The 27,444-nt window shown below is 46.1% G+C and overlaps 1 non-coding gene across 1 annotated transcript; it reads left to right on the top strand.

Annotated features, from left to right (window-relative positions):
- The first annotated feature begins 26,812 nt into the window (after positions 1–26,812).
- On the top strand, positions 26,813–26,885 carry trnaa-agc (transfer RNA alanine (anticodon AGC)). Its single transcript has one exon. It is a non-coding gene; the product is annotated as a tRNA-Ala (tRNA).
- Positions 26,886–27,444: the final 559 nt, after the last annotated feature.

Consider the following 27,444-nt stretch of genomic DNA (forward strand, 5'->3'; position numbering starts at 1 on the left):
GTCCCTCTCTCTCTCTCTCTCTCTCTCTCAATTCAATGTGCTTTCTTGACAGGAAATACATAGGTATTGGGCAAAGCATATTACATTACATTACATTATTGGCAATTGGCAGACGCTCTTATCCAGAGCGACGTACAACAAAGTGCATACCCATAACCAGGGATAAGTGTGCTGAAAGACCCTAGAGGGAAGTACAATTTCAATTGCTACCCGTGCAACAAAGATAAGGACCAGGGCCTACCTTTTTTTAAACAAACAAATAAACAAACAAACAACAAAGCAAAAGTGACCAAACTTAACTATCCAAACACTGCTTTCCTATTCAACTAAAAATACCGAAACACAAAGTAAATCACAAAGACTACAATTAAGGTTCACAGGGAGGTAGGGAGGGATGGGGAGAGGTGCTGCTTGAAGAGGTGCGTCTTCAGTTTGCGCTTGAAGGTGGGGAGAGATTCTACAGTTCTGACCTCAACGGGGAGTTCGTTCCACCACCGTGGAGCCAGAACAGACAGTAGTCGTGAGCGTGAGGTGGAGGTTCGGAGAGGGGGAGGTGCCAAGCGGCCTGTGGAGGCTGATCGAAGAGGTCTGGCAGGGGTGTAGGGTCTGATGATTTTTTGTAGGTAAGCTGGGGAAGACCTCTTAACTGCTTGGAAGGCTAGCACCAATGTTTTGAATTTGATGAGAGCCATGACAGGCAGCCAGTGGAGGGAAGTAAGCAGGGGGGTGACGTGTGAGTATTTGGGAAGGTTGAAGACCAGACGAGCTGCTGCATTCTGGATAAGTTGGAGGGGTCTGATGGCGGACGCCAGCCAAGAGGGAATTGCAGTAGTCCAGGCGGGACAGGACCATCGCTCGGACCAGGAGCTGGGTTGAGTAGGGGGTGAGAAAGGGGCGGATTCTCTGTCCTCTGTATAGGAAGAACCTGCATGACCGGGTCACCGCCGCAATGTTCTCGGAAAGGGACAGTCTGCTGTCCATCACCACGCTGAGGTTCCTTGCACTGGGTGATGGCGTGAGTGTAGCATCCCCGAGGGAAATAGAGAGATCCAGATGGGGAGAGGTATTAGCAGGGATGAATATAATTTCAGTCTTACCTGGGTTGAGCTTTAGATAGTGGTTGTCCATCCAGCTCTGGATGTCACTCAGGCAAGCAGAGATACGGGCAGAAACCTGTGTATCAGATGGTGGGAATGAGATGAAGAGTTGGGTATCGTCCGCATAGCAGTGGTAGGATATCCCATGTGCAGTGATCACAGGGCCAAGGGAACAAGTGTAAAGAGAAAAAAGAAGCGGGCCTAGGGCTGAGCACTGGGGAACTCCTTTGGCAAGGGGCCGAGGTGTCGATACCGTACCAGCCCAGGCAACCTGGAAGGAGTGACCAGAGAGGTAGGACTCAATCCAGTCCAGGGCTGTGCCACAGATGCCCCTTGCTGACAAGGCGGACAGGAGGATGGAGTGATCCACTGTGTCGAAGGCAGCAGAAAGATCTAGAAGAATGAGGACAGAGGAGAGGGAGGCTGCTCATGCGTATTGCCAAAGCAAACATGAAACATACAACATACAAGAATTTCACAGCGCGTAAAAGTAAAATATATTCATAGGATTTGTAGTGGAATTCCTGGTGAAAGCCCCTCTCTGTCTCTGTCTCTGTCTCTCTCACTCTGTCTCCATCTTTGTCTCTCTCCCTCTCTCTCACTCTTTCTCTCTCTATCTCTCTCCCTCTCCTTCAACAGTCTGTCTGTCTCTGCTAATGCTCTTGTGAGTGCGGAACGGCGCGGCTGCGTTGTTTCAGTTTTCCTGGTCACATGCTTCCCATTTGCTGAGTTGGTCGTATCCTGGGTTTTGTTGAAGAATTTTAATGCATCCTTTAACGAGGTAAACATTTTTAATACTCGCCCAACGACATCAAATCCCATTTCCTGCGTTGTGTGTGCTTTTTGATCGTTTGGAAAACTTTCTCATGCTTGGGGGTGGAGAGAAATAGCCAAAGCAACGAAAGAAAAAGAAATCAAATGTCACACCTGCATTCAAATTGGGTTTATTTGTTTTTATTCTCCCTCAAAAGGTTGGTATTTTTTGTTTATAAAATCTGTTTCTGATCTAACTGGCTGGTGTAACAGAAAAGACTTTAAACCAACTGAAGTGGAAAAAATGACCACATGCAGTTAATAACAAACTCCACAGATTTAGAATTTGTGAGCTGAGAATTAGAAGGTTCTGAGATATTAAGCTTAAAATATTCCAAAGTGAATGGGCTCCAAGCAGATAAGACTTTTACAGTTAGAATTTTTTCAGCACTTTTGTATAAAAGTTCACATATGTATTTAGTGTTCTATGGACAACATATTCATGACACTAATTATTTTTTATATGTCAGTTAGAACCATTTAATTCTCAGCTCCGAAATTGGCAACTGTTGCATATATTTTGCTAATAAAAACTGAATGAGGTAATTCATTGGAAGCATCTCCTGTGTACAGAGGTGTCGTATGGGGTTGAGGGTCGGGCAGGGGTTTAGATTTATTTGCAGGGTGTCTCAAAAAATATAAAGCAAATGATTAGTTACTTTTTATTCATCACTTATTGACATGGACTATTGTATTTCCACGTGATCCCAAAATTCCTGGCAGCTCCCCTGCCTGTAAAACAGCTCAGGAGATTTCAAAACCAACAGCGATGCCAGTCCCCCCGCCACACCCCACCCCCAAACACACACACACACAAACACACACACACACACAATCACAACCACAGTATGGACCAGACCATTACTGTGAGTATAAGGAGGTGGAAACACTGGCAGAACAAGAGAGTGAAATAAAGGGGGACCCTGGAAGGGATTCTCCCCACGTTGGGCGCTTGTGTAACAGGGTGTGGTGCCAGGCCCCTACATTCAAAGACTGGGTTTGGTTTACTGCTGAGTGTGAGGGTGCCAGGGACAGCCCCCCCGGGCCCAATGGCTCCTCAGTGTCCAAAGGCGTCAGCAGGACTGCCAGATTGGGGGTGAGAGGGGTGGGGGTTTGTGGGGTGTGGCAGGGCATCAGGAGGGCTGCCAAACCGGGGCTTCTCAAACAGGTCGTGAAGGAGGGAGGGATGGTGCGGGCGTGTGGGGCAGCGGGTGGTATGGGAGTGAGATGAGAGTGGGCGTGTGGGGCAGCGGGTGGTATGGGAGTGAGATGAGAGTGGGCGTGTGGGGCAGCGGGTGGTATGGGAGTGAGATGAGAGTGGGCGTGTGGGGCAGCGGGTGGTATGGGAGTGAGATGAGAGTGGGTGTGTGGGTGTATATGCAGACATGGCTGCCCCATGTGGAAAGCCACATAGCGAATATGAAGCAGAGAGAAACTGGATGGAGAAGTGCCCTTTCATGTGGATCTGCTGTGTGTGTGTGTGTGTGTGTGTGTGTATGTGTTCATTGCATATATATTGACATAATGAAAATGGGATCAGACTGCAACCTTGATTGGCTATAGAGGCCCAGTGTAATCCAATCAGAATCCAGGGCTAGGACAGGCGATGGAACCTCATAGCTGAGGAGGGTGGGGTCTGCAGTGTCAGTGGGTTTCAGATGATGTAGTGACTGACAAGCGATACAGCTGCATCTGTGTGTGGTGTGTGTGTGCGTGTGTGTGTACATGTGGTGTGTGTGTGTACGTGTGTGTGTTAGGGGTGTGACAGTTTGAGTTTGAAATGTGTGTGTGTGTGTCCACGTGTGCATTTGTGTGTGTTTTTGTGTGTGTGTGCTTGTGTGTATGAAATCTCTTTGTTTATTGGCTGGTCTTTATTAATTGGACTGTCTTCTGCTAATTGCAGTTGTTTAGGAAGAGAGGTTCTGGGTTTATATGATTATGAACATTAGCCTGTGCAAACAGGCATAATCTATTTTTGCCTGTTGGAAGGAGAGTGCCAGGAACCAAGGTCACCGTTTTCCTGGGAGACACTCCCTGCCATAATTAACCGCACAAGCCCCCTTTTCCAAAGCCACAAGGACAGGGACAAATGTGGAAATTTGTCTGCCCATCAGAAATGTGGGCGCTGAATCCCAAGTCAGGAACAATACCACTGCGACAGCAGACCTCCAGTTCCCCCTGCAGCCCGCCCTGTAGGGACCTGTTTTATAGACCGACCGGCTCCATGTGGAATCTCCGCTCCGTGGCGGGATCCAAACGGCTAATGAGCTTCGAAGTATGGCTTTCGGGGGTGACCGGACTCACGCCCCCCCTCCCCCTTTCTCCCGTTCGGGTCAAAGCCTTTACATTTCTGTTTTTTTAAGGAGCCCCCCCCCCCCACCCTCCTCTGCAATTCAAACCATCTGAAGAGGTTATTGGGTTACAGGGACTTACCCGTGCTGTCTGGTTCCACCCCCACCATGCTAACGGGTGGCTCTGTCGCTACATCGCCAGCTCCATCTCTATGCTAGTTCTGCAGTGTTCGCCACTGTTCTACATTGAAGTTAGACCTGACAGAGATCCCGAGGGATTGAAGCACTGTCTGTTTGCAGCGATGGTGTGTGTCAGAGCGCAGGTGCGCAATACTAGCATTGATCATAAACCTCTCTGCTCAGCACCTCCCCTAATAAGAATGTGCATTTTTTTTTATATTTAGAATTTTTTCAAAAAATTATGAATTCTACAGGGTAAGTTGACTGAGTACACATGCTAATTTACAGCAACACCCTGTAATTCCCTCCAGTTGCCTAACCTGTATGTCTCTGGATTGTGCGAGGAACCTGGAGTACCCGGAGGAATCCCACACAGGCTCGAAAGATCCCCAATCCACAGAAGAATGCCCTGGTTAGGATTAGAACCCAGGACCAGGGTTTTCATTTCAACCCTAATTTTGAACACCTGACTCCACTAATTAGCATCTGCATGCAGATCGCTAGCTCTTGAATGAGGTGGGCTTTGTTAAAGTCGAAGTGAAAACCTACAAGATGATAGATCTCTAGGAACAGGGTTGGTTACCACTGTACGAGAGTATATCTCCTCCTCGCTTCTCCCGCTGATACTTGACTTGATCGTTCCGGCTATGTTCAGGCCTGTTCCCGGCCTGTCTGCTTGCTGGCCAAGACAAACACACCCGGAATATTCCCAGGGTCTACACTGCGAGAGTAACCCCTTCCTCCCCTCCACGTCCACATAAACAATGCTGACCCCCGCCCAGCCTGCAGTCCAACACGGCCCCGGGATTCCGGGAGATCAATGGGATCCGGGACCCTCTTCCTACAAGGGGTCGGAATGCTCCCTCTCCCCTCCCTAAACACCCATGTAGCCGCTCCCTCCCGCAATTCCGATGTTTCACCCCACCCCCTTCAATCATTTCGGAGCGCCGGTGTGCAAACAAACCTTCGGCGTGGGGTTCTGCGAAACGGCCCGTTAATCACCGAACGCCTCGAACCCTGACCCGAGGCCAGCCTGCATAATGCACTCTTTTGTGTGTTTTTTAAAAGTGGGATATATTAGTCTCACTAAATCTATAAGGCAGCAAGAAGGGCTGGATATGAGATATGAACTAGAAATGATCACAAAGAAGATTTGAACACAGTGCTGTTAGCATGTCCTTGCAACGCAAGTTCTGTATATTCACAGTGAGTGGGAGAGAGAGTGAGTGATTGGTGCTCATGAAAAGATAAAGAAAATAGTAGTCAACTCAAGGACGTGTCCTCTTCTGATACCTATCCAAACTTTCTTTCAGTGTGTGTGTGTGTGTGTGTGTGTATGGGCCTACATGAGGCCTTATCAGTCAGTTTGGCTCGCCTCATCTATCCACACTGTTCCCATTAATGGCTATCGCATATTCAGTTCCTCCATGCCAGAGAATAGAGGTATTTTTAACTGAACTCCGACAAAGACATTCTGAAACACTGTATCCATTACCTACACAACGCACGTTTTCCTGGACCTGAGTTAATTGGCAAAAGAGCTCTCCTCTGTCCCTCTTTCTCCTCTATCCTTTTCTCTCTCCATCTCTGTCCTTTCTTCTCCTCTGGCCTCGCCCCCCCATCCCCATCATTTCTTCTATTCTCTTCCTCCCTGTCCTCTGGCATGCGCTTGGTAGCCAGGCGCAGCGTGATGTATGCTGATGGCGTTCCCACGGTGACGGGGGGCAGAGGGAGGGGCCAGGCTCCATTAGGCTGATAGGGTCTATATTAAATTAGAGGAACGCTGGGCAGAGAAGCCACAAAGGAGTCCACTCAATCACATTAAGGCCTTATCGTACTTACCACAGGAACCAGGACTTACGATACACTATCGACAGGGAGGACAAAGAACTCATAAATAGAGAGGAGGGGACAAGGACATAGAGTTGTGTGTGTTTGTGTGTGTGGGTGTTTGTGTGTGTGTGTGTGTTTGTTTGTGTGTGTGCGGATGTACACTCAGTGAGCACTTTATTTGAAACTTTTTTACTTTATTACACCTACTTATTCATGCGGTTATCTAATCAGCCAATTGAGTCGCAACAGTGCAATGCATACAATCATGTAGATACGGGTCAGGAGCTTCAGTTAATGTTTACATCAACCATTAGAATGGGGGGGAAAGGGGATCTCGGAGACTTTGATTGTAGAATGATTGTTGGTGGCAGACAGTGTGGGTTGAGTATTTCAGAAACTGTTGATCTCCTGGGATTTTCTCTAGAGTTTGCAAAGAATGGTGCAAAAAACTAAAAAAACGAATCCAGTGAGCAGCAGTTCTGTTGACAGAAATGCCTTGTTAATGAGAGACGTCAGAGGAGAATGGCCAGGCTGGTCAAGGAAGGTAACAGTAATGCAAATAACCACACATTACAACAGTGGTATGGAGAGAGAGAGAGAGAGAGAGAGAGAGAGAGAGAGAGAGAGAGAGAGAGAAAAACCTTGAAAACCTGGCAACTTTGTCAATGTTACGAGAAAAGAACACTCAAATAAATTCCTTTGTGCCGAAATAACAGACAAGACAAAGCTGGCCATTAGTTAATTCATGAGTGGCTGTCGCATTGGGTTAGGAGGGACGCCCAGCAGAGATAATGAGCCCTTTGCGAAACGGAAGAAGAGACGGCTGCAGTCGGCGTGTCCCAGGAACATGGCATTAGCAGCGGGAGTCCAGCGGTGCAGGTCGGACATGTGGCATAGAGCGCTCTGTCTCAGGCTGAAGAGACAGGGCCTGGCTAATTATACAGAGACAACGGCAACAACAGAAACAACAACAACAACCCCGTCTCTTTCGCTGTCTGGACGAGAGGGCATAACGAATGCAGTTTTTCCCTGTGCGTCAGTGTTGAAGTCCAGACAACGCAGCCCTCGAGCACTAAGTGATTATAAATAACAGAAATATCGATAGCGTATGATTTATGAGGATAGCAGACAAAAGCTGTATCTACTTCTCAGTTTAATACCCTAGTGGAGTGATAATTGTGTGGATAATTTAAAAAAAGTCTCATGTCAGGCACATCAAATATAACCTGTGAAACCCTGAGAAAACTGTTTCAGAAGATACAGTGCATCCGGAAAGTATTCACAGCGCTTCACTTTTCCCACATTTTGTTATGCTACAGCCTTATTCCAAAATGGAATAAATTAATTTTTTTCCTCAAATATATATATTTTTTCCCCCATAATGACAAGATGAAAGAAGTTTTTTTGAAATTTTTGCAAGTTTATAAAAAATAAAAAAACTAAGAAATCACATGTACATAAGTATTCACAGCCTTTGCTCAATACTTTGTTGATGCACCTTTGGCAGCAATTACAGCCTCAAGTCTTAATGTAGTACATGAGGTATGCAAATCGCTCTATTTAAATCACTCTCTCTCTCTCTCTCTCTCTCTCTCTACACTTGTTGCCAGACGGCCATTTCAGGGTCACATTCCATGTGCTGCTCCAAAGTGCACGAGAACATAACAAACACCAGGAAATAAAACCACAGAGTAAATAGAGGAGGACGCCCCCCCCCCAAACTGAGCCTGGGTCCCTCCAAGGTTTCTTCCTGCAGGGCTTTCTTCCTGCAAGGAGTTTCACTGTTGCCTCTGGCTTGCTCTGTGGGGCTTCCAGCCAGGGTAAACAATGAAAGCGTATTGTGACAAATCCTTTGTAAAAATGTGCTATATACATAAAATGTGATTGATTGATTGACAGCAGAAAACTCAGGGCAAGTATGAGGTCATCGCCTTTGTTAATAATGTACGGATTTGTGCTCGGTTTCAGATGGATTCCGTGACCTGTTTTACAGGTGCATTATCTCTGACTGATGTTGTTTTGAAGGCAGACACAACGTAATAACATGTTTATAGTGTACACAACCTTAAATTCACCCTGACGTTCGTGCATTAACCTTTTAAAAGTGCCACGGTAAACATTCCTGCACTTGGTTTCAGGGCAATTTCAGGGTTTTATGGCTTTGAACAGTCTGGGAGCAGTACGTGCACAAAGTCTGTAGCTGTCTTTAGTTTTCCTAGGAAGCAAGGAACAAGGTTGAAATTATTCCTTCCAGTAAAATGTTTTTGTTTTTCAATCCAGAGATGAACTTCTCAGAGTTGTATTTACAAGTTAGGTATTTATATAGCAGATGCTGTTTGCCAAAACGACTTCCAGAATGTGCTTGACATAGTTCTTTCTCTCGCCACTGTTGGCGGGTTTTTTTTAAATATATTGTGCACTTGCTATTTGGGGTTTCAGGCCTGGTTTCGCCCTTATTTGCCCTTCTGTTACTCTGTAAAGCGTTTTGTGACAGTCAAAGCGCTGTACAATTGATGCTTCTCATTCACCCATTCATACACCAACAGCGATCGGCTGCCATGCAAGGCACCAACCAGCGCATCAGGAACATTTCGGGGTTAGGTGTCTTGCTTAAGGACGCTTTTACACACCCAGGGTGGGATCGAACTGCCAGATGACTGCGCTTACCACCTGAGCCAATGTCAACCCAACCCTTCCCAGTAATGGTGAGGTGTGAGAAAGCAGGGTGGGGGGGTGGAAGTGACCCAGTTTGTTGCACAATGCACAAAAGATGCTGGCCCCCAGCCTACGGTCCCCACCCCATCCAGTTGAGGAAATTCAGGCAATGAACCGGGCCGGCGGGAAATTATTTCAACCAAAACTCTTTCCGACAGGAAGTGTGGATTCCCCTCCCCCACCTCCCACCGACTGTGAGGCGTGAGTTGGACAGGAAGTCCATTGTTTGACGTGCCCCAATGTCGTCACGTCTCCCTGCCCCTGGGTAGGGCACTGCTGGCAGGAGCCGCCATGACGACGGTGGTGGAGGCGGAAGAGGAAGCGCGTGATGCTCCGCCCGGCTGGTATTACGTAATCTGCAGGTTAGGATGCTGTGGAAGCACGCTCTTTTTTTATATTAGATTAGATTAGATTAAATTCTATTTATTGGCATTGTCTTCTAAGGCAATGAAACACATCCTCTGCATTTAACCCATCCTAGTAGCCTAGGAGCAGTGGGCAGCCCCACTGTGGGGCAATGGCAGGAGCGCACGAAGGGGAAATTTAGACTCATCAATGAGTCTAACCTGCATGTCTTTGGACTGTGGGAGGGAACCAGAGTACCCAGAGGAAACCCACACAGGGAATACAATACATGCAAATTCCATACAAAGAGGCCCAGCGAGGCCCAAAGAGAGAGAGTGTGAATTCATCTCCACAGGAACAGGAATCTGGCTGACATGAGGAAATATGATTGGTTGACAAAGGAAAGGGTTCGAGTGGACAGTATTTTGCAGCACAAAGCTGGATAGTTCAGGAGTCAGAAAGTAACATTAAAAATGCTGCCAAGTGCTTCTTCCACACGTGAACTCAGTCAGCTGATTTCAATCATTAGTTCTGAAGAATTGCACCAAATAACTAAATCCAGGTGACTTGGACAAAATACTGAGGAGGACTTATTTTTCCTGGATTTTCCACCTCTAATGGTGCAGAGTATTAGCCATAGAGTATAACGCTATAGGGCCTTAGGTAATCTAGGTAATTTACTGCAACAGTTTCTATGGGAACTGAGCTAAACCCCAGCCACAAAGCTGAATTATTATTATTTGTTTTTGTTACTTTATTTGTTAGGGGCATGCACAAATAAGCACTGAATCAAATGCGTAATCAATACCATATTCATTCCCAATGCAATACCCAATGCAATATATGTGTTTATAACCAGAGCTAATTTTCAATACCAGTCTCTTATTACAAATTACCTAACTTATAAAATATAATTAGCTATATGAATTATGTTATTGTATATTGCGTAAAGGAAAAGTTTGTGCCTGTATGCTATGCCAGTCACAGCTCGAAAAACCCAGATTGCTTTGCCCACAGTGGACTCTGATAACATCAGATGGGGCTGTGACCTTAGCCTTCAGCAGCGAGATGGAGAATGACCCAAATTTACAAACGATCTCCGGGAGGGGGGCGGGACACAATGTGTCCGTCTGTTTCGGTATGTTCCGTCATTCTCGTACCCCTCTTTCTTCCTCCCTGTTAGGTTAAGTCTGTCAGACACAAACGTGCTCATTGTCTTCAGAAGACCAAACAGCACGACCAACCGCTTCCCCCCACGTACACAAAAATGAAGAAAGTTAAATTAGTGTCATTCCTGATACACCCACACCACTCCACCCTCATCCGTACCGTGTCACTCTAACCAAGACCAGTTTCACCAACTTTTCGACCAACTGTTGACCGACAATTCATGACCAGATCCACAGGCATTTTATGGTCATTTAATATTTACCAAGTTCTAAAAAGGCCTGTAGGAATACTACAGTTATCTAGGATTACACGAGACCGGTGAAACACTAGAGTTATCCAGGATTCCACGAGACTGGTGGAACATTAGAGTTATTCAGGATTCCACGAGACTGGTGGAACACTAGAGTTATCCAGGATTCCATGAGACCTGTGCTCCCAGGTTTCAGTTTCTCCTGGTGATCCACAAATATAGCTGATCAGCAAGCACTGGCACAGTCCACACCAAATCCTAGCCCAATTTGTTTTCAACATTAGCGCAGCTGCTGCTGTTGCGCGTGGGGCAGTGGTCTGTGTATATCAGGCATTGCGAAATGGTCGCTGTTGTTGTTGTTGCAGCTATTTAAAATTCCCATTAAGCGATCACGATGTGTGATTGAAAGCTTCCATTTCAGCTCCACACTTGGTAAACAGAGTTATTAGCCAATGTAATGTTGTCCTGTCGTCTTCAACCACGCAAATACACCCTTGCTAATACTAACCATAATGTTGATATATTACCATAACAAATACTGCATGTTAAATATTTATCTCATTTGGCAGACACCGCTTTCTTGACTTATTTACATTGATTGCATTATTGCATCCATTTATATTTAGTAAATGGAGTCAGGTTAAGTAGGCCCTACATTACTCAGAAAACAGAAAACAGTCGTCTCACCAAAATGTTCTTTTGCTGGCCTGATTCCTTAATCACTGATCCTCACTGCCAACAGTGGATTCATGAACCTTCACATGCAATAAGATAATATAATTTTTAATATAATATTTAAAATAACGCATTAAGAATATGATTGCTTATATATTTCATCCAAGAATAATGTTAAACCTAGGAATAGTTTCTCAGAAAATGTATGGGAGGGGCTGTCTTGGTTAATTTGGTTGGAGATGAAGACTCAATTACACTATGCCTGTTGCTAGGAAAGTGACCGAAGCCGTTTGTGTCGGATGCAGCCACATTGCCAATGACAATACCCACCCCTCCACGTCTTTGTAAATTACTGTACAGCCAGTGATACAGTAGGGATGTCATAATGCAGTGGCATTTCAATGATGTTATAGACCAGAGACTGTCAGTCTCATGCTCTTGTATTCCTAACACACAATACTGCTCTCTTATTGTGGCCTAGAATGTCAATGTAGTCCAGGTCCAGGGTGTGCATCGTAAACCTTGGAATTAACATTAGACCCCTGGCTGTTAATTAGTCTATTGGAGAAGGTGAGCATGCTTCTACCCATATGCTAATTTAGTTCAAAGTGCCCTGACCTGGAGATAGGCATATGGTCCCTGACCTAATTTGGGCTTTTGACTGCATTGGGTTCGGTCTCTTTAATAATAATAAAAAACCCTGGGGTCACAGAAAGTGACAGGGTTAATTTGCCGTTGACAGCCTCAGTTCTGGCCAAAATGAATTACCACCCAGAGGCAAGTCAAGAGATGCTTATAATTAGAAGTACAGTTTCTGATCAAATTAGAGGGTTGAACCTGTCCAAAGATTTCCCCCAAAAAAGGTTGCTAAATTATTGGATGGGACCGGGTTGAGACAGAGGTCACTGACCCATGTGACCTCCCCAGACTGGATTTTTTGGTTCTACTGTCAGCCCATGGATCATTGAAGGCAGGGTTCTCTGCTGGGTCATTTAATCACAACGATTGGCTGGGATTTTCAATTAATCCCCTACTTGCAGGAGTCATCGCTGGGCCTGTCAGTAGATTGAAACAGACAAGAACACAATTGTCTTATTGTTCCTCCAGTGCCTACCATGAGAGAAGTATTATGACAGACAGCAGAACTATGACATTATTATATATTTTTGCACTTAACCATCAGGGGCCTGCATCACAAAGCGGAAAAACCCTTTTTATTTCAGTTCATGTTCAAGATTTGGGTTAGCAGTAAGAGGAAATAAATACAGGAAGCTTCAGGAACAAGAGGCAAGGTTGTGTGTGTGCGTGTGTCGTTTGTTGAGGGGTTGGAAGGAGAAACACAAGTAAGGGCAGCCAAGAGGGACATGAAGGTTGTCCAGGGTTCCATGCAGCCTCCACTTGCCACAGTGCTCCAACAAGAGCCTCCTAGGTTTTTGAAAAGGAGGCAGGGCCAGGGGAACTTTAGGTCAACACCGAGAGCCAACAACCCTCTGAGAACGAGAAGCAAAGATTGAGAGATGGACCGACAGACCGAAAGAGGAAGAGAGCAGAAGAGGGAGTGTGACAGGAAGGCAGCTGGCCTACTGCCAAATCACACTCCTGCCCCTCTGACGTACACACACGCCACAGACGAGCAGGCCTGTGTTGCACAACGATACGTGGGTCTTCAAGAGCTTTCCGGAAAACCGGAATACCCATCCCAGGGGGACACCAGGATTCATGACTGTGCCATTGAGAACGCTAACGGGACAAGGACTCACCTGCCAGGATGCGTTCAGTGCTCATTTCATCATCTTAACTGATGACAATGAAAATACTGCTATTGGTCAACTTCCTCCCCCTGGTCTTCACCAGATATTATTTGGTGAGTCAACAGATCTAACAGACCCTGAGTCTTATACCAGGAGACCAGAGCTGGGCTCGGGGCACTCTTCGCCTCCCCACGCTACCACTGACTCATGTCCGAATTTATTCCGACTGTTTGGATAATTGCTTTTCTCTGGATGATTTATTTTTATTTTTTCACAATAGTGGACTCCATTCACAATTACCGGGCTCTAAGTACACTGGTGGGAAACTTTGGTGCCCATTGGTCCAGGGCAATCAGTCCACTATTGTGACATCACCAGCCTCACAGTGGAATAGAATAGTGAGTAATGTTCTCTGCCTGAGGCGTACTGTAGGCCTGCTAGGAGGAATGCCATCTTTCTCTACGCCAAGCTGGTGGTCAGACGTTATTCCCTTTAGTGCAATAGGGTCTGTAGACATCAAGACCTGGTCAGTGACCGCACCATCTACAGATGAATTATGTGAACAAAGAGCTGGTCTATCATGGGCTTGGCAGGAGGGGGGTGGAAGAATTCAATTTCTGCTGCAGTGTGCCTGACCTCCCTCTCCGATCCCGCCATTACGTCACTCCACTGGGCAGCTAGGAATGCACAGACATGGCCGCTTGTACCCATTTCATCAGAGAGCCGGCCACTGATGTGCAACATGTGACCTTTGACATTGAATGACTTCACCATTTTGACCCCAGTCTCTTTCTCAATTTCATTACTTTTAATGTGTTTTTTTTGGTGGTTCTGCTGGACGATGCTGAAATCGACTGGGACAGACATAGGGTTGGAACTACGGTTCTTGTTTTTATTTTATTTTATGGTTCTAAAGGAGCGCAGCCAACCCATCCTCCTTCCTTTTCCCCAGGGAGGGTAACAGACAGATTGAGAAGAGAGATGAGAAAGTGCTTTGGTGGGGATTGAGTCAGCTGTCTGCACTACTGCCTCTCCCAGGGAAGCTAAAATATTTTATTACAACATATATTCAGTGAGCACTTTAATGGTATTTATTACACTTATTATTTAGGCTTATTGGTCTTCTGCTGCTGTAGCCTATCCACTTAGAGGTTTTATGCATTGGGTGTTCAGAGATGCTCTTTTGCATATCACTGTAGTAATGCATGGTTATTTGCATTACTGTCACCTTCCTGTCAGCTTCGACCAGTCTGGCCCTTCTCCTCTGACCTCTCTCATTAACAACGGGTTTCTGCCCGCAGAATTGCTGCTTACTGGATGTTTTTTGTTTTTTACAAACTCTAGAGAATGTTGAGAGTGAAAATCCAAGGAGATCAGCAGTTTCTGAGATATTCAAACCATCCAGTCTGGCATGAACAATCATTCCACGGTCACTTTGATCACATTTCTTCCCCATTCTGACATTTGGTCTGAAAAACAGCTGAACCTCTTGATCATGTCTGCATGCTTTTATGTATTCTGTTGCTGCCAAATGATTGGCTGATTAAATATTTGCATTAACAAGCTGGTTTCCAGGTCTACCTAATAAAGTGATCACTGAGGGTATATTCAGTATGGCCAGATCTGGACAGACCATAGTGTGCGTGTTTGTGCAGCGGAATGAGGTGATCACAGCTAGATTACCATCAGCCACAAAGTGGGACACAGTGTGCCTCTTTTTTAACAAGGCTGGAAGGAGGTGGCCAATCAGTGCGAGGCAGCTCAATCCCTGTGATCCACCTGGTATTGCATCATGTAATCTCGTAAGTTATTAGCCTAGGCCTCCCAAAATGCATTGGGCTACAGGTCTGGCCTGTCTTCGCTGACCTTTGACCTCTCCAGAAACCGCTAAAACCTTGCCCTCCACCTGACAGTGAGATATTGAGACTGAACGGTACGGTCAGGCCCACAGTGAAGCTTTGTGCTTTCCAAAGAGCCAGAGCCTGTGCCAATAATTGACTGGGTGTTTGCTCTCAGATAATGAGATTTGTAATGGAAGGTTATGGTACCCTCAGTTCTCTCTCTCTCTCTCTCTCTCTCTCTCTCTCTCTGTCTATACTGTCGCACGGCCCAAACCCTCCTCCACCAGCACTGCTCTTAAAATCCCGTATTCAGCGCGCGTCCGCCCTCGCTGTCCCTCCAGGTTTATCGAAAAAGGGCCCCTCCCACCCACAAGGCGCTCTGGGCTTCCGCGTCTGCGACCACATCGTTATTTATGATGACAATTTTAAAGCGGGACGCCGCCGCACTAGTCCGCCTTTTCGGAGTTGGCTCACTCCTTTAACCGTTAGAGGAAAGTTGGCAGAGTCATTCCACCATCCCGTTTCTTTTCTTCTTTTTTTGTGAACAGAGACATTATCTTGGGGCACCGTATGGGAATTACAAAGGACAAGGAAAGTCAGACTTGACCTTGGGTCTTTGGCAATTCAGTCTCCACAGAGAAGCGGTAGTAAATGTGTACCGCAGCTGGTTTCATGCCAGACCTGGGTCAAATACGTAATTGTTTCAGATTCAACTGTTTTTCTGCTCGACTGATCTTGCCGGGTGTAACTGAGCCAACCAATGGGCACTTAGAGTAATTCATAGATTTCAATACACCAGACAAGCTCAGCAGAGTGTAGAGAAATATTTGAATTCAAAACAATTAGGTATTTGACCCAGGTCAGTTTCAGGCATGCGACTCTGAAAGCTGGTCCCAGTCAGATGGGGTGATGGAGTATAAAATATCTTGAAAGAAAGCAGAAAGCAGAAAGCAGACACATTTTTAACAGCAAACATGATGGACTGGGCCCATTAAGGAGTGCCCTTTTGAAGTAGGCACTTGTTGACATACGTGTACGATAAGAGGGACTTAACAGGCCTCTTCTAAATGTAAAGAAAATAAAAGGTCTTCTCATCTTCTGCAACTTGACACAGATGTACAAAACCGATGTGGAGCCATACTGGAGATCTGTAGTGAGAGGGCGGGGGCGGGTGGGTGAAGGATTTTTGGCGTGGGGGGTAAGGTGATGATATAGGTCTAGGTCATGCATATGGGGACAATAAACTCTGTGAGTCATATTGGGGTTTTAGGTGGGAAACATTTTGTGTGAGCCAGTGACCCTGATGGGAATGCAATATATTGCATTGAATTTTATTGACAATGCACTGAAAAAAATATTTCAGTGGTGTATCCCTGAATTTACCTGAAAACAGAAATATATTTGCCCTTATATTATTTGTATATATACAGGATGGGTAGAAGGCAGAGTGGGTATCTGGTAGAGGGGTAACCTGCGAAAGCGTTATGGTGGGGATTGAACCTCTGCCTGCAGGAAGAGGGGGTGTCCCATATGATTTAAAATTCAGCTGTCCAACACATTTCTCCCAGCAAGGCAGGGTTTTGTTAATGCATTTTATTTCTATGTATTTTCAGTATGTCACATCTGGAATTGGGTCTTTATTGTACTGTACACAGGAGAGTGGTGGAAATTATTTTGTATGTGCCTGTCTGAGGTGAACAGAGGGATTTCACAGCAGTCTTCGCCTGTGAGCCCCAAAAAATCAGAGCTGGACGCCTCCCAGCTGCCCCTCCTGACACCTGGCCTGCCTCCACCCTGCTCTCCTTCAGGCCCTCCACCTGGAGAGCCCATGGGGTCGTTTCCTGCTCAAAAACACGCTCACAGAAAAAAGGTGTCGTGTGACCATAGTAACGGTACTGAAGACACCATGGGCGTGCGAGTGAGAGAGAGCCGAGGGGGAGCACATGTCCAGAAGAACGAGCTTCTAAACAAAGGGTCAACACAGCAGGCCCCAGACAAAATCCTCCGCGGCAAATATAGTACTCAACTAAGATGTGTTACTTATTTGAACAGAATGTAGGATATTTCAACAAGCCCTTATATCACTGAATTTTTTTTTTAATAAATACACACATGCATAAAAAAATATCTGGGTAAATCAAAAGGTCAACTTCAGACAGAATGAAGCCTTTCTGTGTGTTAATGAAGCATTCATTCAGCCCTTGTTATGGCCTTGGGGTCCCTCCGATTGCTGGAGCTCTTCTGGCTGTGGTGGAAGTTTCCAGAAGGCCAGATCTTTTGCAGTGAGGAGCATCTCTGATGTGGGGTCGTGGTTTTCTCAGGGGGGAGTTGGAGCAGCTATTATATCAGAAGCACATTTGGGACCCATTCCAGCGTCATCCATAACCACATCCTAACAGGACCAACACTGTTGCTGGTGGTGGTCGATTGTTGAGATCAGCATCAACGCTTCAACAATAAAATAACATGTATATATGAATAAATATGATAGATAATTATATATAATTAAATGTTGACAAATATTTTATGTATAGCAATACAATTCATTTTCTTCCTGTTTTATAATCTTTTTAAAAAACTAGCATTAATATTAGTTCAAATTAACCAGCATGAATTCGTACACCTCAAACGTACAGTTTGTAGTGCTTATAGTTATGTGTTACTTTGCAACAGTTCATATCAGTTTTTCAGTTCATATTATCAGTTTCTCTAGTATATTCTCCTGTTGCACCGAATACAGAGATAGGGGGTGGTGGGGGTAGGGGGGGGCTGGATCCAGCTGGATCAGCGGGTGGCTGACGTTGTGTGGTCCAATTTGAGGTGGGGGGGAGGGGTGTGAGCAGAACAGAGCTCCACGGTCGAAGGAGAGGTACAGGGCTTAATCGTCCCGAAGTTCTGCAACATCACGCGAATAAGAGGAAGAACTACAGCCTCAAGAACGGCAGAAAAACGTGAGAAAGACAGACGGTCGTCTATTGTGCATTCACTCTCCAGTCATGATCTGCTCCTGCAAGGAGGAAAGGAGGCGATATTTCAGCGAGCTCAGGACGGCACAGGGCAGCGGGCGGCTCGTTTCTGGCATGATGAGGCCGGGCCGGCTGGCGGGCCGGAGCCGTCAATCACTGTCTCAGGAGGTCCGTTATTTACGTCCCCCGGTGAGTCACACCCAGACAGGGGCTCTGCGCAACATCACAGGACAACGCGGAGAAGCAGGGCGCATAACCGAGCGTGTCCAAACTTCTCAATCATAAATCCAAATTCTGTAGCGTCTGTAGTGTCTCACCGTTCCGTGGGTGGGATGAGATGGGACAAGATGGAGAGGGGGGGGGGGGGGGGGGGGGGGGTTGGAGGGTTGTTGGGTAGCTGTCTACATTCCTGGCCCACCCCAGCCCCCTAATTCATCCATCCATCCACCCTCTCTCCCTGTCTTTCCGTGAGCTCACAGCAGCAGTTTCATTGTGCTGAGGGTGGGGCTCTCTCTGTTCCAGGACTGGGGCAGTGTGAGGCTTCGGGCCCCAGCAGGACTGGGGCACATCTCTGTCTCTCTTCCTCTTTCTCCCTCTATATCTGTCCCTTTCTCTTTTTCTGTCTCTCTCTGTCTCTCTCTCTCTTTCTCTCTATCTCCATGTCGATATGCATGAGGAGTGTTTGACATGCCGTTACAGCAACACCTCCACAGATTAGCCTGTATAAACAGGGCCGCTGGGAACACAGAGCACACACAACATGCGTACGTGCTGCTGAAATCTCTCTCACACACAAACAGACACACACAGACGCGCATAAACACGCACACGCACATACACACACACACACACACTCACTCACTCACACAAACACGCACACACACACACACACATACACACACACCCACCCACACCCACACACACACACACACACACACACACACACACACACACTCACTCACTCACTCACACAAACACGCACACGCACACACACACACACACACACACACACACACACACACACACACTCACTCACACAAACACGCACACGCACTCACACACACACACACACACACACATCGGGATCCCTGGACTCTGACCCTCGCCCCACCTCCCTTCCTCGGGACCCCCTGTATGCCCCCCCCCCACCCCCGCCCCTCTCTCTCACCGTCCCCCCGGAGATGGGTTTCATTAACATTTTAATAAATAAGCGAATGCATAAATAAATAGGTAGATGTGAAAACCATCTTGAGATCACAGCCCGCGCTGTGGCGTGGGACAATGCCACTATTCACAGAGGAGAAAAAAGGAAAGAGCGAGAGGAATGCAGGATGAGGGGAGAACAGGGCTCCTCTCTCTTTCTCTCCGCCTTTCCCCCTCTCTTATCCTCTATCCCTCTCTTTGTTTCTCCCTCTCACACTCTCTATCTCCTTTTTTCTCGAGTGTGTGGATCGAAGCACATGGTTCCTGATTTCACTCCTCATCAGGGCTTTTAAACTGTGTTAATCAGTCAGAGCTCTGCAATACAATCTCTGCTCCTGGTGTCTGCTTCCTGTGATCATCAAGCCATATTACTCTCCCTCTCTCTCTCTCTCCCCCCCTCTGGCTCTATCTATCTCTCTGGATCTGTCTCTCTCAGTCTCTCTCTGTCTCTCTCTCTCTCTCTCTCTCTCTCTCTCTCTCTCTCTCTCTCTCTGGCTCTATCTCTCTCTCTTGCGCACTCCTACACAAAGCCAGGTCTTGTATCTGTAAGGGCCACACCTGCCTCCAGCTGAGGGACGAGAGAGGGATTGCGCGGCCGGACGTTGCTGCAGAAAGAAATCGACCGACGGTTCTCTGAGAGCCTCCGGCACACTCCCCTTACCGTCTCGGGGGTGAAGGTGGAGGGAGGGGGGGATTCGACAGGAAGCTCGTCTCCCCTCATTTACTCCCAGTTATGAGTTGAACTACGAAGCGCAGCCATGATTGTCAACAACAAATCCCATCTTCTCCAAACGCCTCACCTGACACTGGTGAAGGTCAAAGAGAGGACACTGGGATTTATTCTCCCTTCTCCCTGCCTTAAGGATTTAAGATGGAGGGGTGGGGGGGAGGCTGGGGGTGTCGACGGCGTGATGGTGTGAGAACACGCGTGATGACGGTGCAGAAATGAGGCTCGGCCCTCACGCTGTCCGCCCCAGGCCCCCGGAAAACGCTCTTAAAGCTGCTTTATGCTCCAGCGATGCGCCAGGTGACATCACCCGCACTCCCCGACCCCTGCGGTGCGCTTTTCTCCTCAGATCTGGCTCCAGCGATCGGGGACCGCTGAGTGGGAACAGAACTGGCTCCGAGCCCCCCCCCACCCCTGAGCGGGGTGATGTCATCCAGCGTGATTCAGTCCATCGCAGAACCTGCAGCGCGTTAACGTCGTGCACGTAACTGTAATTCCTTCCATTAGGTCCCCCGTGGCTCAGCGCTCCTTTTCTCCTACCTGATTTAAGGGCTGGATGTTCAGGAGGAATATGGGGTATCATTCTATACCACCAAACCTGACCCCCAGGATGGGGTGGGGGGTTAACAGGCTGGGTAACTCCCTCTGTGACTCATTAAAGGGATCGGACATGGCCGGACTTTGTGTCACCTGCTCAAACAGACCTCTTCCGCAGGAAAAACTTAAGCATGAATTAAACACTAACAGAGCTCATATGGGTCCAACAGGGAGCAGATGTGTGATTCTCCAACTCTTTCCACAGAGACCCGGGGACCGGGGGACCGGGTCAGGCTGCGGCCCAGGCTGCAGGTGCTGCTCCGCTGGGCAGTGTGCTGGGAATGGCTGAGTAATCAGGTCTACAGGCCCTGTCCTCTCACTGTGTCTGATTACTAACACACACACTCACACTCACACACACACACTCACACACACACACACACACACACATACTCACACACACACACACACACATACTCACACACACACACACTCACACTCACACACACACACACACACACACACACATACTCACACACACTCACACTCACACTCACACTCACACACACACACTCACACACACATACACATACATGCACGCACACACACATACTCACACACACTCACACACACACACACTCACACTCACACACACACACACACGCACACACACATACTCACACACACTCACACACACACACGCACACATACACACACTCACAGACTCACACACAATCACATGCACACACACTCACACTCACACACATGCACACATACACACACCACGCATTACAACAGTGGTATGCAGAAGAGCATCTCTGAACAAACCTGTGGATAGGCCACAGCAACAGAAGTCCAATAAGTCTAATAAATACCTAATAAAGTGCTCACTGAGTGTACAGGTGTATAATTTGGTGCTGAATTTCTGGAGAGGCCTGCGATTTGCAACTTGTCCCACTATCTGAATAGGCTAAGCTTGTCTTTCAGAGATACGCAAGTAAAATCTTTGTGACAGCCCACTTGCATGGAAGCTTTCAACACATGCACGCATACACAGACACATATGCGCACCCATGCACACACACACACACACACACACACGCACAGTTCTGAGTTTTGAACCAATGGTCCTGACCATCTTGACCATCTGCTATTACTTGGGTTTGGTTGTAAGTAATCAGCCAGTGACTATGGTCTCGTCTGCATCGTTGTATATTGGTTGACGAGGGTTGAGGGTGATGTTCCAAACTCTCATTAGTCTCTTTTGTATTCTTTGGCCTTTTCTGATTATTTTAACTGGCTTTTCACTTCATGTTCTTGGGTTTCCATACCCCCAAGAGGCTAATATTCCCATACCATCACACTGAAGAATATTAGCCTTGTCTGGATGAAAATTAAAAAACAATAACACTGTAGTCATGGGAGCAATTCATGTGCACAGAAACTCAACACTTAGTCGTTTCTATATTTCCTGTTGAAATCTAATTTGTGTGTAGCAAGCCAAAACAGCGAATCAGTTTTTAAAGGGTGACACAGTACCACTGATTCAAAATTGGCATTTGAGCTATCATTCTTTAAGTTTTCATTGCAGCCCTAATTTGGCAAACCTGATTCTACTAATTAGCAGCTGAAAGGGATCTCTAGCTGTTGAATGACATGTGTTTTGTGAGGGTTGGAGTGAAAACCTACAGTACGGTAGATTTCCAGGAACAGGACTGGTTACCACTACAACTTGCCTATGCTAGAGGAGCACAGCAAGGGCCAATCTGTTTCATGATTTTCAGCCAACATCTGCCGTTTATTACTTAATTAGCTCAATCATATCTTGATCTGACATTTGTATGAGCACCAACTGTAGCCACAGACAAGTGTCTCCTAAAGATTGTACTTTGCTGAAGCACAAGAGTGACCCAGCATAGTTTATAGAATTGTCAGAAAACTAAAACTAAGGTGATTGGTTGGAACGAAAACCTGCACGCAGAACGGCCCTCCAGGACCGAAGTTGTGCACCCCTTGCCTGCATTTGGTCTACTACATCAATTTTTGCCGTCCTGTGTAAGCTTGGACTTTTCTCAGTGTTGATTCAAAATCCAAGCACTCTCCGCCAATGCTCATCCTGTTATTGTGAATAAATGAGAAAGCAGTGTTTAAATACACATGAACTATATTCATGTTGTACAATTAGTATAAACAATAATTAGCTTTTCAGTTGCATGCAGGAATGTACTGTGTAAATGGACTGATTTTGAAACTTTTATACACATACCCCTTAAATATATTCATGTGTGGAGTCACACCATGTGTCTAGCCAATTCAGCGAAACGGGGGGATTGCATCAATGTTTTTATAACGAAGGAAGTCAGACATGCCAAAACAAATGGGTTCCAGCTAAATTGCTCTTTAATAGCACTTGTTAACCAGAATACCATCTGAGGTTTACTGTTGTCGTCTCTGCTGGGATAATAGGTTTAGCATCAGGGGGCTCGGTGCTCTCACACGACCCATGTGGTTTGAATGAAGTTCTAAGACACCTGGGTCATTAACGGCCTCCTCCGGGTCTTGTTTCGCTAATGCGAACCATTGTGGTGCTAATCCAGGCACGAAGAGCCGGACTTTCATTGACAGCAGACCTGTTGCCTCCATTTTGAAGACAACGCCCTGTGGCTGGCGTGAGGGCCGTGGGGGCACGTTTCTCTGTTTTTCTCTTTTTTTTACCACCTGTGGACAATTTGAGCTATGTGTTGTTGTTTTTAAGGTTCTGTTCCACTGAGGAATAAAATATTAATTCAAATGTACCTTTTTCTGTTTACTGCTGCAAATCATCCCTCAACTATTCAACTTGCAGGATAATACCACCTTTTGAACGATTATGCCATGTGTATGGTGAAGTTAGTATAATTATTTGCCATTTCTCTTTGGAGTCGATTTTCTCAAAACCTGATTTTGGATATTACACAGCCATTTTTCTCAGTGCATAGTCATCCTATCATCATGATTTAAGGGCGAGTACGGAATCACAAATCTCATTGTTAGATCCTGAAATTTCATAATCTTTCTTCATGAAAAATAACAAATTTCTAGAAAAATTACTATTGGGTACTGGTGATAAAAAATGCCTCAAAACTATGTTCAAACATGTCCTATTTAGACTCTGAAAAAATTATAACAATTTCTTACTGAGATTATAGACAGCTACAAAAATCAAGTATGCAAATAAGCTAATTTACATATTTTGTCTGAATGTATCTTTTCAAGTCCATACCTCATGCTAATTGAAGTATGTACCTCTGAAATTATTTGGAAGACCAACAATGCATTTGCGGTGGAACATAACCTTAAAAAACATGCATTGATAGACACATGCACACCAGAGATTTTTTAAATTTATTATTATAATTTACAATTTACACAACAGTTGATTGAACAAAACCCAATGGAAACATGGATATTGTGATTGAATGTGGTGAAGTTAGATCATGGTTTGGACCCAGCCTGTCACAAATCATTACCCATGCATCAGTTTCAGCTCACTCTGACATAGGGAGTTGATACATTGGCTTGGCAAGGAGCTGAACCTTGAATCAAAATACAATAAAGTACAGAAATGCCCTTGGTGTTTTTCTTTTCTCTTGTGTTTCTGTCCCACTCTGTTGATGTGTGGTTTTTTTTTACTTGTTTAATGTTGCGGCAGCATTACAGAAACGTTACAGAAACATTGTGAGGGCCAGCCATGCTCTTGGTCAGACAGAGACAGCCCGGGGTGAGATGGCTTGATGAGAAACCACTGTCGTCCGTGTCTAGTCAGCCATCCGCCATCACTGACAGTAAGTGTGGGGTCTCTATACTCCAGGGTCCTCTACGTCAGATGTCAGTCACAGTTGTAGGGGTTATGGGAACTGGAGCCAAGGCCCCTCCAGGCCCTACGGACACTGTTGCCACGGTGACCGGCAGAGATTTTCTCTCAGGAAAATACATGGTTGACCCAAATGGGCTCAACCCCTCCTGACCCATCCCCGCTGACCCAGCTGGCCTATCAAACGGCATTCTGCACGCATGGTGCAACTGTGGCTCCCTTATTCTCTCATCACATTGTATTAAATGACATGACCTTCACTGATCAGATACTGTACTGTAATCAGTACAACCTGGAGTTCTGGAAAACAAAAGGCCATTGATGTGAGTCCGGTGAACAGCATTCTCTCACCACTGAGTAACTATACCCAACTTTGCTAAAGCACTAAATAGACCTTTTCACACCGCATTGTAGTTAGACCTGGGCTAAGGTAATCCAGAGCTAGCAAATACTGTGTTCACACAAGCATGTTTACCTTGAGATAAGCACTGACACTGGCTATTTAGGCCCCATACAAGGGGATATTTATTGGGCTAGCCATGAAAAGTCAGTATTAATTACATTGGATATTAGGAACACTAAGAGTTGAGGATCAGAGCGGAGCCTAGTTGCAGTAAGATTAGACGAACAAAGTTAATTGCACCCTCTCTGTCTCTGCTCTGTTGATGTGAGCGTGTTCAGCAGCTGGTCCTGGTCTGGTGGTGTTTGACAGTTGGTTGCCTGGTCAGCCTCCAGGCTTCTCATAGTCCAGTTGTTTACGGAGCAGCATGAGTGGGAAACGGTGTCCCATGCTGATTGGTCCACAGCCCCAGAAAGCCCAAAAATGTCCCCCAATTTTACGATGGGATAGGGCACAAAACTCAGAGCCTCCACTGTAATAAAAAAAATAAAAAATCGAGAGAATAGTCAATTGAAACATTCTCTCATTGGACTGTAGTTTGTGAACAATGGAGCAATGCACCTTGGGATTCCAGAGTCTCCTGATTTGAATATAACGTTAACGATATCCTGCATCCAGGGGTGCGGATATGAAGAGAGGAATTTCAAAATGGGAAACAAATTAGAGACACTCTTAATGTTCATCAGCAGGTTCTGCTTTTATTTCACCAGAATCCCACCTGATGTTTACTGCTGGGGTCTCCAAAAATAGTTTTAGTATTAGGGGTGTCTGAGCACTGGCATAGGCCATATGGTTTCATTGAAGTCCTACAGTTTAGGCCAATTATTGTTTCACAAATTGTACTGGTACTGGTGTTAAATGGATCGCATTGTGCATGTCTCATGCTTTTTTAGCTACCATCCTTTCAGAAATTCTTTCTTTTGTCTGCCTAAAGTTGGGACAAAATGACCCAAATGGCGAAGACCACCAGAAAAAAGTTGCATTATGGATGAAGACACAAACAACACTGAACTGCTTCGGTCCTCCAACACAATGTACATTTTTTCCGGTTGAGTTCACTGGGTCTTTGAATCCCAGAGGCAGGATGGGCTAAAGCAAGGGCTGCCAGGTGTCTACGTTTTATCTGGCAACCATAGCTACAGCAACCTGGCGGAAACAGGTGGGCTCTCAGGGACATTAGAAGTCCAGAGGGACAGGTGACGCCTGTTTACCTCACCACAGGTCTGAAGGTTGGGGGCCTGGCATCAGCTGTGAAGCCACCAGACACATAGGATAGACCTTTGCTCCCGATACAGAGGTATCAACGCAGAGCCCAGAGAATGTACACACACAATATACACACATAAGTCTTATTTTAGCTCAGTATATACTAGCTCAGTCAAATACTGTGTGATGGTGCCAAGCCAATGCATCAGAAACTGCCAGTGAAATAAGCCAGGCAACTATCAATCCTCAGGCAAAGACAGAATGCAAAATAAAACAGCTGCACCCCAACCCCTCCCCATTTCACATTTAATAAAGAGTTAGGATCCTAAATTGCTGGGCTGCCCATCCCTGTTTCGGGAGATCTACTGTGTACTTTGTTAGGGTAGAAATAAACTCACAGTAAATCCCCAGGGAACAGGATTGGCCAGCCCTGCTCTAGCACACTTCCATTTGCTGGAAGTTTATTTAATATGGCGGCTTGGTCGTAGTACGGGCTCCGACCTGGTGCCAGAGGGACAGTCCCACACCCCCCCCCCCTGCACACGCAATCCCATTTCGGCACCCCGACACCTCTCCATGTGCACTCAGGTGCCGAAGACGTCACGTTAAAACGTGAGAGGGCCCTTTTAAACAGGTGTGCTGTAACTGCAGTCAGCTGGGCACACATCCGCAGACCCCAGGGACAAGCAGGTGGTAAGTGAGTGATCCAGTTCATTTAACTGGGCCCAGGTGCGGGGTCAGGAAGCAATTACCGCAGCAGACGTCGGGGGTTGTGTGTGGGGCACATAACTGCCGTATGACTCATGTACAAACCTGCCCCAGGGCAGGGCTAGTAAAGCTCCTGCATGAGGAGATAGAAGCTTATCTTTTATAAACCGCTGGAGAAACACTGCCCTTGCACTCAGAGGCAGACCCATCTGTCATATCTATCTGAGTCAGTAGCTCCCTGCAGGACACAAGGGGAATTAGCTCAAATGGTAGAGCGCTCGCTTAGCATGCGAGAGGTAGCGGGATCGATGCCCGCATTCTCCAGCTCACATATTCCCTGGCTGCCAGAGGGAATACTGCATACTTAGAAGCCTGGTGGCAGTAAGCTGATATCTAGATCACATGTCATTTTCCTCCCTTTTCTATCCTGATCCCCCTTCCCATTTTTCCACATCTTACAACAACTTCACCTATCCCCCCCAAAAAAAACAGAATCTTGAAAGGGGTTGTTCAATGCATTTGTATATGGACAGACAAAGTTAATCAGCCTGCTTTTAAGAAACCAATGAGTCTTGAAATATGTGGTTATTTAAAAAATGAAACCAACCTTTTAAATCAAAAATTATCCTGAGAATTGACTGCTCCTCTTTTCTACACTGAAGAGTGGACAGGGAAATATGTTGTAGAATGTGTGAAATGGTGTGCTGTAGTGATTAATTGTATCTGTAAAAGAAAAATAATATAATATCAATTTAAAGTTTCAAGCCCTGCTGTAATTAGAATTGCTATTGCACTGATTCTAGGGATAGAGGGGGTGGTTTGGAAGGTTTCACACAACTGAAGCCAGAAGAAGCAAAATGCTTTTTTTTGCATTACAGACAAA

Source organism: Conger conger, chromosome 6, assembly GCF_963514075.1.
Source record: "Conger conger chromosome 6, fConCon1.1, whole genome shotgun sequence".
NCBI classification, from domain to species: domain Eukaryota; kingdom Metazoa; phylum Chordata; class Actinopteri; order Anguilliformes; family Congridae; genus Conger; species Conger conger.